Here is an 11,156-nt window from a genome sequence, read left to right as displayed (position 1 = left end):
TGCAATAATGCCATTTTGGCAAAGTGCAGAGTAGGAATGTGCAGAACATTTCAAGCGTGAAATGTTTTGACTCAGAACAGGCCGTTCACAGCATTTAGAGCTCAAAGCAAAACTCCCTCTAAATAAAGGGCCTGTTTCAAGCTTGGAATGGAACACCCCCATTTCAATTGGAAATGTTTTGATGTTGCCATTTTAGAGGCCTGTCCTTCCCTTGCTAATTGGTTTTCTGGCACTGGCTCCCAATTGGCTTGCAATCTCCTTACTTCTTGATTGGCTTGTTATCATACAAATCAAGTGTTGTCATGGGCAACTGTGCCCCAATTGGCTGGAAGGATGGGGGAAGAGGGGGAACACAAAAGAAGGGAATTTCAAAATGTATTCAAAGGGACTGAGAGGCAGAGAGAGACCTTATACTGTGACTGAATAGGACACATCAGGAGAGGAGAGTTAGATTTTGTGGTTTTCTTTTTCTCAGCACTGAGTATAACATGCTGTCCTATTGCTGCTATAACTATTTGTTTTTGCTGGATCTTAGATTGAAAAAGGCAGAACTTGGAAGAACTTCCTTCAACCTACCTTGAGTTGTGGTTTGTTTTGTTTGTGAGCTAGTGTTATAGCGAGAAATGGGCAGTGGCAGTTCTCTCTCTTTCTGTGTAATAATTCTTGATGATTGCTGTGATGAGCTCCATGTCTGGCCTTGAGACTAACCTGTGCTTCACTCGCTTCTCTGGTCTGCTCTACAATCTGCATTGCAAGGTGGACAGTCAAAATGTGGTTGAAGTTACTCTAGTTGACATTATGGCTATGTTTGCTGCTGAGTAAGGGTGATGCTGCTATGGCAGTTGTTGCAATGCTAGAAAGGAAGGAGTCATAATTGCGTGTGAGAGAGCAACTTTTGCCAATGATGCAATGATTGCACGGCAGGCACAGTGGCTGGCAGTGAATTCTGAGTCAGTGATTCTTTTCTGGCCACTTTTGGACTGTGTATGAAATGTGTGTTCTGTGTTGAGAAGGACTGTAATGTTTTTCAAGACAGGGTTGCAAAATACATTGCAAATTGCAATATGAAACTTGTGTGCATGCAGTCTGTGAGTGCAGCTTGTTCCGGCCATACGGAACAATGGGGAAACACAAGACAGACCATTATTCCCCATCATTAGCTCCTAAGGAAACCAACGTGAGTTGTGTGGCAGGCCATTCTGGGTGCTACCTACCACCCAACCCACAAAAGAAATGGGCAAGCACGTGATCTTAAACAAAGTTTTAACCTCCCCCCCAAAGCCCCCATTGGATCCTATGGGGAAAGGTTACAAATTTGTTAAAAATCACGCGCTTGTCCATTTCTTTTGTGGGTTGGGTGGTAGGTACTTATCATGCCCTCTCCCACAACCTACTTATCATGCCCTCCCACACAACCTAGGAGCTACCCAGGCAGAACAATGGGGTGATTCAAGTTTCTCCATTGTTCCCTATGGCCAAAACACTTTAAATGTTTTGAGTTGTTTTTTGAAACAGCTGACTCTACTGCTGTTTTGGCAAAATGTTTCAGCTGTTTGCATTTTGTTTCAAGCTCAAAACAGAATGCAAAACCCATTTCATGCACATCCCTAGTGCAGAGTCTACAGAAAAAGCCTAGAGAACATTTTCCTAAACAAGTTATGCATCATGAGATATTTAAAAAGGAAATATGGGTGGGGACGAGAGAATGTTGTTTTCTTCAACAACGATATATCATTACAAATTATGAAAATGTGGTAATGATGTTCTTCAGTTACCACCTCCGTTGATATATCCTTGATAAGTATAACGTCTGCATGACCTCTCACACTGGATTTACACATGCAGCAGAATGAAGAGGGAATGAGATATTATAATGAACTGTGCCACTTCCGACTGCAGGTGAGGAACTACATTTTTGAATAAAACAATTCTCCCCAGAAAAGGAAAACAGAACAAATAAAATGTGGATATAAAGAGAGACCCAAGTTACAGATGCCTCTCTTTGTTGCTAACTTTTGATTTTCGCTCAGGAACATATGCACACCAGGGATATACTGCAACATTTTGTTGCAGGTCCATACTTTTATACATAATAAAGAAGTAATATCTGTGTAATGGTTTCAACAATTCATTACAGTACCTTGCGGATACATTCCAAGTCATATCAAAAGATACCTTCCCCCCCACCTAACTTTCAGTTAATAATGATCACAAATGTGTATATGTCTCTAATAATTTTTCTTTTTCAAAATACTGAAACAAGACTACAGTAGCACACTTTTTTCATTAGATTGTAATTGATGTCTGTTTGAGTGATAGCTAGTACAAAACATTGTTTGTTTGTATACTGCCCCAAACTTGCATCTCTGGGCAGTTTACAACAAATTCAATGTAATTAAAACAATTAAAGGATAAAACAGTTTAAGACAAATTCACATTAGAAATCTAGATAAAAGTTTGGGTGAACATATTTTCGGTGGTTGCACCCTGTCTATGGAATAGCTTCCCCAGTGAGGTTCGCCTGGCCTCATCACTTTGTTCTTTTGGACACCAGGTAAAGGCCTTTTTGTTCACTCAGGCCTTTTAAATTCTGATTTTAAAACTGATTTTTAAAAGTTTTTAAATTGTTTTATATTGTATACTGTATCCGCACTTCCACTCCTTTTAGTCTTTTATAATTTAATGTGTTCTGTGTTTTTATTTGATGTCTTAATGCTGTGTTGTGAGCCGCCCAGAGAACAATTTGTCATGGGGTGGATAACAAAGTTGTTGTTAATTATTTATTAGTAGTAGTAGTAGTAGTAGTATTGGGGTGAACATGGCAGCATGCATTCTGATACTGATTGCCATTGGTAGCACATTACTTTCATTTTTTCAAATTGTGCAGCCACGTCCAGGAGCCTTACAGGCTCAAGTTGCTATATACACACTTTGCGCTTTGTATACCAAAACAAACCACACTCTTCCTTGTATCCCAACTGGCTGAACAAGAGATATATCAATGCATGGAATAGGACAATGGACCCCATTTGGAGTGCTAGGGTAGTGAGCTGACACATGTACAAGGAATGATGGGTGGGGGAGAGAATTGTGTAAGAGCCCAAATACTCTTCTGGGTTTAGCATCTGAACAGGTTCACATAGCCCTCCGTGGGCTGGGTGCGAGAAGCGAAGTAGCTCATAATAAATCACCACACTGAACTAACTATAGAACTATGCAATTGGTCTTCACCACTCATATTACCAATTTTTGTACTGCAGTGGATGAAACATTGTGGAGGAATTAATCTAATAGTGGCATAATGAGACAGCTGAGGGTTATCCGGGGCTCTGTGTTAAGAATGATTAAAAGCTGTGAAATTGTATTTAATAGTTATAGTCCAAGTTTTAGCTATAAGATTGTGTCCAATAATTCCTTTTGATTTTCTTTCCAATTTAACATTGCCTATTCTTCAAGGGGCAGTGGAGCATAATTCTTGATGATCGCTTTTTCCATTGCCATATATTATTATGCTGTATGAATTAACCTTTCAGTGAAGAACTGCTCCACTTCTGTTTAACCACTTATTTGCTACGCTGTGTATTAGCTACTATGTAATCCTTTGCCAAGTTAGCAGGGGAGTGCCCAGTTAGCAGGTTGTGTTATGACTCATAACATATTCTCTATATCAGAATTTTAAAAACCCAAGAACTAAAGATTAAGCCTGTGTTCATTTCAAACACTCCTACCAGAAACTCTCTGGTATAAGCATGGTGAACTCTTAGTAAACTGCCAACTAAGGGAATGATCTATCCAAAGGGTGCATTGTTAGAATGGTAAATGTTTAGCTGGTCTTCCCCCTAAGGAAGACATCCTGCTTTTGCATTAACATATACCTTATGTTGATCCTTCCTGGCTGGTTTACAATGGGGTGCATTCCTAGATTGAGTTATGCCTGTCACATACACTATTGAAATTGCTCTCTTCCTTATGCTTAGTTTGCAACATAATAGGTAAAGCTGGCAACCAATTGTTTTAGGCTGTCATCTTCTGAAACACCCATTGCCCCTTCCTCCCCTCCCAGACCCTACCCAGGAATGGAGCTTCAAGGATTATAGCTGCTGTTTGCAGAGTTTGATTATTTACCTCTTAAGATGTTTTCAGCAAAGGCAAACAGAGACAGTTCCTTCCTGATAAGATTTATTGGGTGTTTCCCCTTGAAATGAAGATTTGCTTTGTCACGAGAACTGGGTGTTTGTACTTTAGCTATTAACGCGTATGGAGATTCATGATAGCTGTTGCACTGCACCAAAGACTTTATGTTCAGATCAAAGGATCAAATGTATAAAGTCAAGGTGGCAGCAGGCATGAATTCAGCCATCATTTGCTCAAACTCACTGACTCTGTAAGGCTATACAGAAGCCCCACCAGATGTGGCTTGTTAGCAATCCCCTGTGTGTAACAGAGAATTGAAGCAAGTTGTGATCTGCACTCAGCTCCAGAAGAGGATTTCGGAGAGACACCATCCACCTGCCTAGCTGCTACATCACCATTCACAAGGTGATCACAGAATACGATCACAGATTGCATTGATCACAGAATCAGTAAAGATGATCTCTGCAACCTCTCCAGGCTCCTTGATCTCCATCCAGCTCCCCTCTTCTTCACCTCTTTCCCGGCCGTCCAAACAGCCTAAGCTGCCATTCCTCCCCTTGCCTCCTCCTTCATCCCTAAGTTTCCTCTCTGTCTCTTCCCTTCCCTCCCTTAGATTGTTTAGGATGATATTGGTTGCTAGGATTTTTATTTTTTTTAACATGCATTCAACACAAAAGATAGCTATGATGTATATACTAGGATAGTTTTAGAATATGACGCCTTATGTAATAACTATTAGTTCAATAAATCTTTACAATTGCATAAAGTCATAGTATTGGTATTTTGTCACTGCCAGTTTTGATCTGTGATTCCCATGCCAAGAACAGGTAGCCACTGGGTGGCAAGTGCAGTCAAGCTCCTTTTCACTCCTTGCTCACTCCTTGCTCTTGAGCATACTTTGGGGAACAATAGTTGCAACCAGAAATTAATTGACTTATGCCAAGAAAAGGAAATTATTTGTATACTAGCGAGATACCCATCAGATGGTAGAACAGGTACGTGACCATAAAGATGGCCTGTAGCTGAGTGAGTGAATACCAAAACTCCTTCCCTTTCCAAGGGGCTTTGTCCTCACCTTTCTTTCCTTTTGCCCTCATTACTTTCCTCCCTTCGTCCCTTGGGACTCCTACCTTCATCCCATGCTTTCCCAGTGCCTGCGCTTTCAGTTAGGTTTCTGGTAATCCTATGCAAAATATGGGAACTCCATTTCATGAAATCTTTTGGCCACTGAAAAAGGAACCTGATCTAAGTCATTGTTTGGGGCTGTATAAATTGTCCCATTTAAAGTGGCAGTTGCCACTTTAAGGATGGTGATATGTACGGCAGTCTGTGTATTTGTACCTCTCTTGGCAAAGCCCTTGCTAAGACAATGGGAGGAAAGGGATATGTATCCTGTTATAGATCCTCTCCTTTAAAGTGACAGTTATCTCTTTAAAGAATGTGGTTTGTGGCACTGTGTGATTCTTTCCCTTCTGTTGGCAAAACACTTTCTGAGAAGGGGAAGAAATTACATCGTGGATTTTTTAGTGCCTTGTAAAAGGTAAATTCCATCAAGTCAATTTCGACTCCTGGCATCCACTGAGCCCTGTGGTTTTCTTTTTGTAGAATACAGGAGGGGTTTACCATTGTCTCTTCCTGTGCTGCATGAGAGGATGCCTTTCAGCATCTGCCTATATTGCTGCTACCCGATATAAGTGTTTCCCATAGTCCGGGAAATATACCAGCAGGGATTTGAACCAGCAACCTTCTTCTTAAAAGTCAAGCATTTCCCTGCTGCACCACTTAAGGTGGCACTTCAGTGCCTTGACTTCCTCTAAAATAGTAACTTTTGCATCAAAAACAAAAGGAACCCTACAAAACTTCAGTGCAGCACTAGTTTCTGGTCATTTCTTGATTACAAATTTTCAGGCCTGTTGATCTATTAGTCACTATTTCTTTCCTTAGTGTAAGGTGTATGGAGAGTGTGGGTGGCTAAGCATGCTAGTAAGGCTAAGCATGCCAAAAGAAAATGGAAATAGGAGTTATGGTTGTTGATGCAAGAAAAGCAGGGATAACTCCCTGAAACAGGGACAAGCAGTGCTATGCCCTATGCAATTCCATGGAAGCAAGGAGCATTCAAGGGCTTTCTTCCAGGAGAAAATTCTCCCAAAGCACTCTGTAACCTTCCCTTCTCTCCTAGCTTTCAAGTGATACTTCTCCTATCCATGCTGGCAAAATAGTTCAAGAGAAAAGCTGACAGCTTAGAGGGGTAGGGCATTTGTTCAGATCACAGAATCTGGACTTTCTTGTTGCAAAACTGGGTTAGAAGATCATGTAAAGAATGACACACATTTTTACACATAAGCCAACAGAAGTAAGTATTCTTCAGTAAGTATTCAGATGTTATTTTAAAAGACGCTGTATGTGAGAACAAGCATGTCAGAAATCCCACCTCTAGCATGCACTCACAATGTTCATGGCTGCAGAACACTCACGCCCCACAATGTTCATGGTTACAGCACTTCTGTCTGAACTGACTAATCTTGATTAGCCAGAAAATAAATCTTGGGATTGTAATGGATAGTTCACTGAAAATATCAATGCAACAACATGAAAAAGGCAAATTCTATGTTAGGGATTAGCAGGAAAGGCAGTGGAACTAAAATAACCAGAATTGTAATGTATTTTTATAAATATTTGGAATACTGTGTATATTTCTTGCTACCCCATCTAAAAAAGAATACTGCAGAACTGAAATGTGCAACCAAATGAACAAGCATCATCCCTATGAGGAAAGGCTAAAGCCAAAAGGGTATTTTTAGTTTAGAAAAAGGACAACTAAGGAGAACATGAGGAGAGAGGCTTACAAAATTATTAATTATGTGGGGAAAGTTGATATAAATGTTTCTTACTTTATCATAATATTAGATCTTAAGGACAGCCAATGAAACTGATTTGCAAAAATGAAGTACTTTTAAATTGCCATATGGAATTACCTGTAACAAGATGGGGGTGGGGGGTAGCCACAACTTGTTCCCTGTAAAAAATGGGGTGACAGATTAAAGAGCATTCAGATAAATTCACAGAAGACAGATCTATTAATGGCGATTAGCTCTGATAGCATGGAATATTCATGTTCAGAGCAGATTATGTCTCTAAAGACCGAATGCAGAGGGCAAATAACAAAAGGAGGGCTTTTGCCTTCATGCTTGTGGTTTTCCATCTATCTAGCCGCTGCTGCAAGCAGGATTCTGGACTAGGATCCTGAAAGGCTCTTCTTATATCCTTATGTTAATCCACCATCCCCCCCTCCCCACACCTTCTGTCTGCTGACACTGACAGCCAAGGATGTGAGACAGGAGCAAAGAAATGTGTGTTACTGTATGCATTGTGTTATACTTGAATGATCAGGAAATGGGGAGAAAGAGGGATGGAGTTGGAGTTGCAGTAGTTTTGTCTGTCTTCTTTAAGTCTAGCTCTGATCTTAATTTATGTTGTTTCTCTTTCATTTCCTATTATGAAAATCCTCAATCTTAGCTGTGTTTTCTTCTATGGCAAGTGTCCCATAGACCTGCTTATACTTGTATTTCCATTAATCTTTTATCCCCGAACAAGCTCTTTTACCTCAGCTAGATTTGGTGAAGTTGTGGGAACTGGCAACAGCAACTGCCCTTTTATTATATATCATAAGTCCCTTTTTAAAAAAAGTTTGTGAAGATTAATATCCAAAAGTCTTGCCATACCCTCTGGGCTACATTAGAGGTCATTGATAATTAGATAATGATCACATTTTCCAGAGACTAATTGGATTGCCGTTAATAAGATTTCCACTGTCTTTTGAAGGAGATCCAGAAGACTGGTCATCATGTAAGAATGTTAAACAAGTAGCGACCATGATCGTTTATCCAAAAGGCGGGGGGAGGACGAGAGAGAAGGGCTGCAGTCATTCAGAAAACCAGGTGTCCAGATAAATAGATCTGCTATATATATCACATCACTGGTGGGAAGAGTTCCTTCTGGCCACAAGGAGCTCCAAATAACAAAACAGTTGTTGCAGTCTAGCTCATTCTGGAGGGCAATGAGTGAATCCTATAGCCTCCCTAGATGGAAGTAAGGTTTTTCAAGATGAAGGACTTCTGGGGTTAGGATTCAATGTACCAGTAACCTGAGAGGAGAGCCGGGCTTGTGGTAGCAAGCATGACTTGTCCCCTCAGCTAAGCAGGGTCCACCCTGGTTGCATATGAAAGGGATGTGTGAGTACTGTAAGATATTCCCCTCAGGGGATGGAGCCACTCTGGGAAGAGCAGAAGGTTTCAGGTTCCCTTCCTGGCTTCTCCAAGATAGGGCTGAGAGAGATTCCTGCCTGCAACCTTGGAGAAGCCACTGCCAGTCTGTGAAGACAATACTGAGGTAGATAGACCAATGGTCTGACTCAGTATATGGCAGCTGCCTATGTTCCTATGTTCCTAACCTGCAAGCCACTGAAACCATGCCAACCCTCATGCTGATCTCCACTAGTTCAAATGGCAGATTTAGGGATTAGTAGCTTGAACGTCTATAGCAGAAGCCAAGTGAAGGATTGTTGCTCAAAATGCTGCATATCATTCTACCTCTGTCTTTGCACGTATTGCTTCCTGCATTACAACTGACCACTAAATTGTGCCAAGTATTTGTATGGTAAGCTGCCATCTGTGCATGCGCTTAGTGCAATAAGGCTGGAGTGCCTAAACTTCAGCGGTTGCTGAATTACAACTCACATCATCTCTAGCCACAATTGACTGTGTTGGGAGTTGGGAGTTGTAATCCAGCAGTTGTAGGAATATGAAAGGACGAGAACCCTTACAATAAGCCATCATCGAATGTGAATTTCTGACTCTATGATACTTACTAAGTACTGTGGTCCTGTTCATTTTACAGTTGCTTGGTTAAATATCGTGAGATTCAGTTAAATGTATTTCAGTGGTTCTCAATCCACAATTGCATGAGTAACTTTAAATCCTAGCATAGGGTCCCTGAATTAAAGATGTGTTTTGTATTCTGTGCTTCCTGGGCACATTGTTGATGGCACTGAGTGAATCCTATAACCTCCCTAGTTGGAAATAAGGTGCTTCTAGATTAAGAAGTTTGGGGATTAAGTTTGCATCCTCAGTCATAGTAATGTACTTGGAGTAATCATATGCAATCCTTTCAGTGCACATTTGAGTAGCTCAAACTGAGAGATAGCACCTGACCAAAGGTCACCCAGGAAGCATCATGACTGAGTAGAGATTCAAACCCAGGGCTCCCAGTGTTTATATCCTATTTACTATGTCACATGAGCTTTGTGACATAAAGAGATACCTGAAAAGATTGGCATATATTGGCCAATCATTGGCTAAATCATATTGGCCTATCTGGTAAAAAGTGTGTGTGTGTGTGTGTGAGAGAGAGAGAGAGAGAGAGATTGATGTCCAGTCCAGTTCTTGAAAACTGCTTACTGCACCTAATTCAGCTTGCAGGCTTTTACCTTCATTTGGCAGTTAACTTCCTCACAAAATTCATACTGAGGGGGGGGGGCCTGAACTGTTTGGGAAAGTCTGTAACATAATCATTTAAAAACATTCCAAACTACCAACAGTAATTGATACACATTATGGATTAAAATTGCTTGCTTTTTTTTTTTATTGAACTCTGTAACAGAGCTATATTTCAGTTATGGAGAGAGAGGTGGAAATCTTACATAAGGATACTCTTTTTAACTCACAACCCCAAGGGGAGAAATGGATTTTTCGAGAACATGTTTTTAAGTAATTAACTCCTGGGCTGAGATATTTTTTCATCCCGCTGTGAATTTCTGATGAGAGCGCTACCGCTAAACTGCTGAAAATATGGTTTTCTAGTGGAAGGGCTAACAGAACTTTCAATGTAAGAATGCCAGCTGTGCTGCTAGAGTCATAATAATAATGAAACTGAGGAAATTCACACAACCAAATGCAAGAGCATCCAGCCTGAGGATCCTTTGCAAAGTCATTTAGTCCTTGGTTTTATTGGCACAACTGAAACATGAACTATTTTTTTAAAAAAATTGCTATTTCCAAAACCCAAATGATGCTTGCAATATGGCATTCTGTTCTAGTATACACTGATTGCAAATGGAGACTATTAATTTGGAATGTAGGGGATTGCCTTCTACCCAGTCTCCTATCAATAGCCATTAGTGGCGATTGCCTCATTTTGTGGCAATGAATCCCTTAAACAAAATAGTGTGAAATACATTTTTTGTCTGCCTTTTGTACACATACTTTGACAGTGTGAATGGATGCATTGTGTGTTTTTGTGTAGGTTTGTGTATGTGGGATTATTAAAGATGTGACTTGTCTCAGAATTTGTTTTGTTTTTTTAAAGCAGGCTTCTCTTCACTCCTTGTTACTGTTATTCTTAACCAGGTAGAACATGGAAGTTGATATCACATATGAGATCTGTAGTATAGAGTTTCTGGCAAAAGGATCAATTGCTGAGATTCCAGTGCAACAAACATCCCTTCCCTGAGGGATATTATTATTATTATTATTATTATTATTATTATTATTATTATTATTATTATTTTATTAATAATAATTCAATTTCTCTACCACCCTTCCAAAAATGGCTCAGGGCAGTTTACACAGAGGAATAACAAATAAATAAGATGGAACCCTGTCCCCTAAGGGCTCACAATCTAAAAAGAAACATGAAATAAGCGAATTGAAAGTGGAGAAGAAAATTAAATATTTGGGTGTCTGGCTGACAAATAAAAATTCTTTGTTGTTTTCAAATAATTATGTCAAAATATGGAATACAGTAAAAATTGATTTGCAAAGATGGACTAGAATGAACTTATCTTTAATGGGAAGAATTTCAGTTGTCAAGATGAATATTTTACCTAAAATGTTTTTCAGACTATTCCTATAATTAATACGTTAACTTGTTTTAAGCAATGGCAAAAGGACATAACTAAATTTGTTTGGCAAGGGAAAAGACCAAGAATTAAATTTAAAAATTTAACAGATGCTAAAGAAAGAGGT

Source organism: Hemicordylus capensis, chromosome 3, assembly GCF_027244095.1.
Source record: "Hemicordylus capensis ecotype Gifberg chromosome 3, rHemCap1.1.pri, whole genome shotgun sequence".
Lineage (NCBI taxonomy): Eukaryota > Metazoa > Chordata > Lepidosauria > Squamata > Cordylidae > Hemicordylus > Hemicordylus capensis.
Note: the sequence above shows the minus strand (reverse complement) of the source record.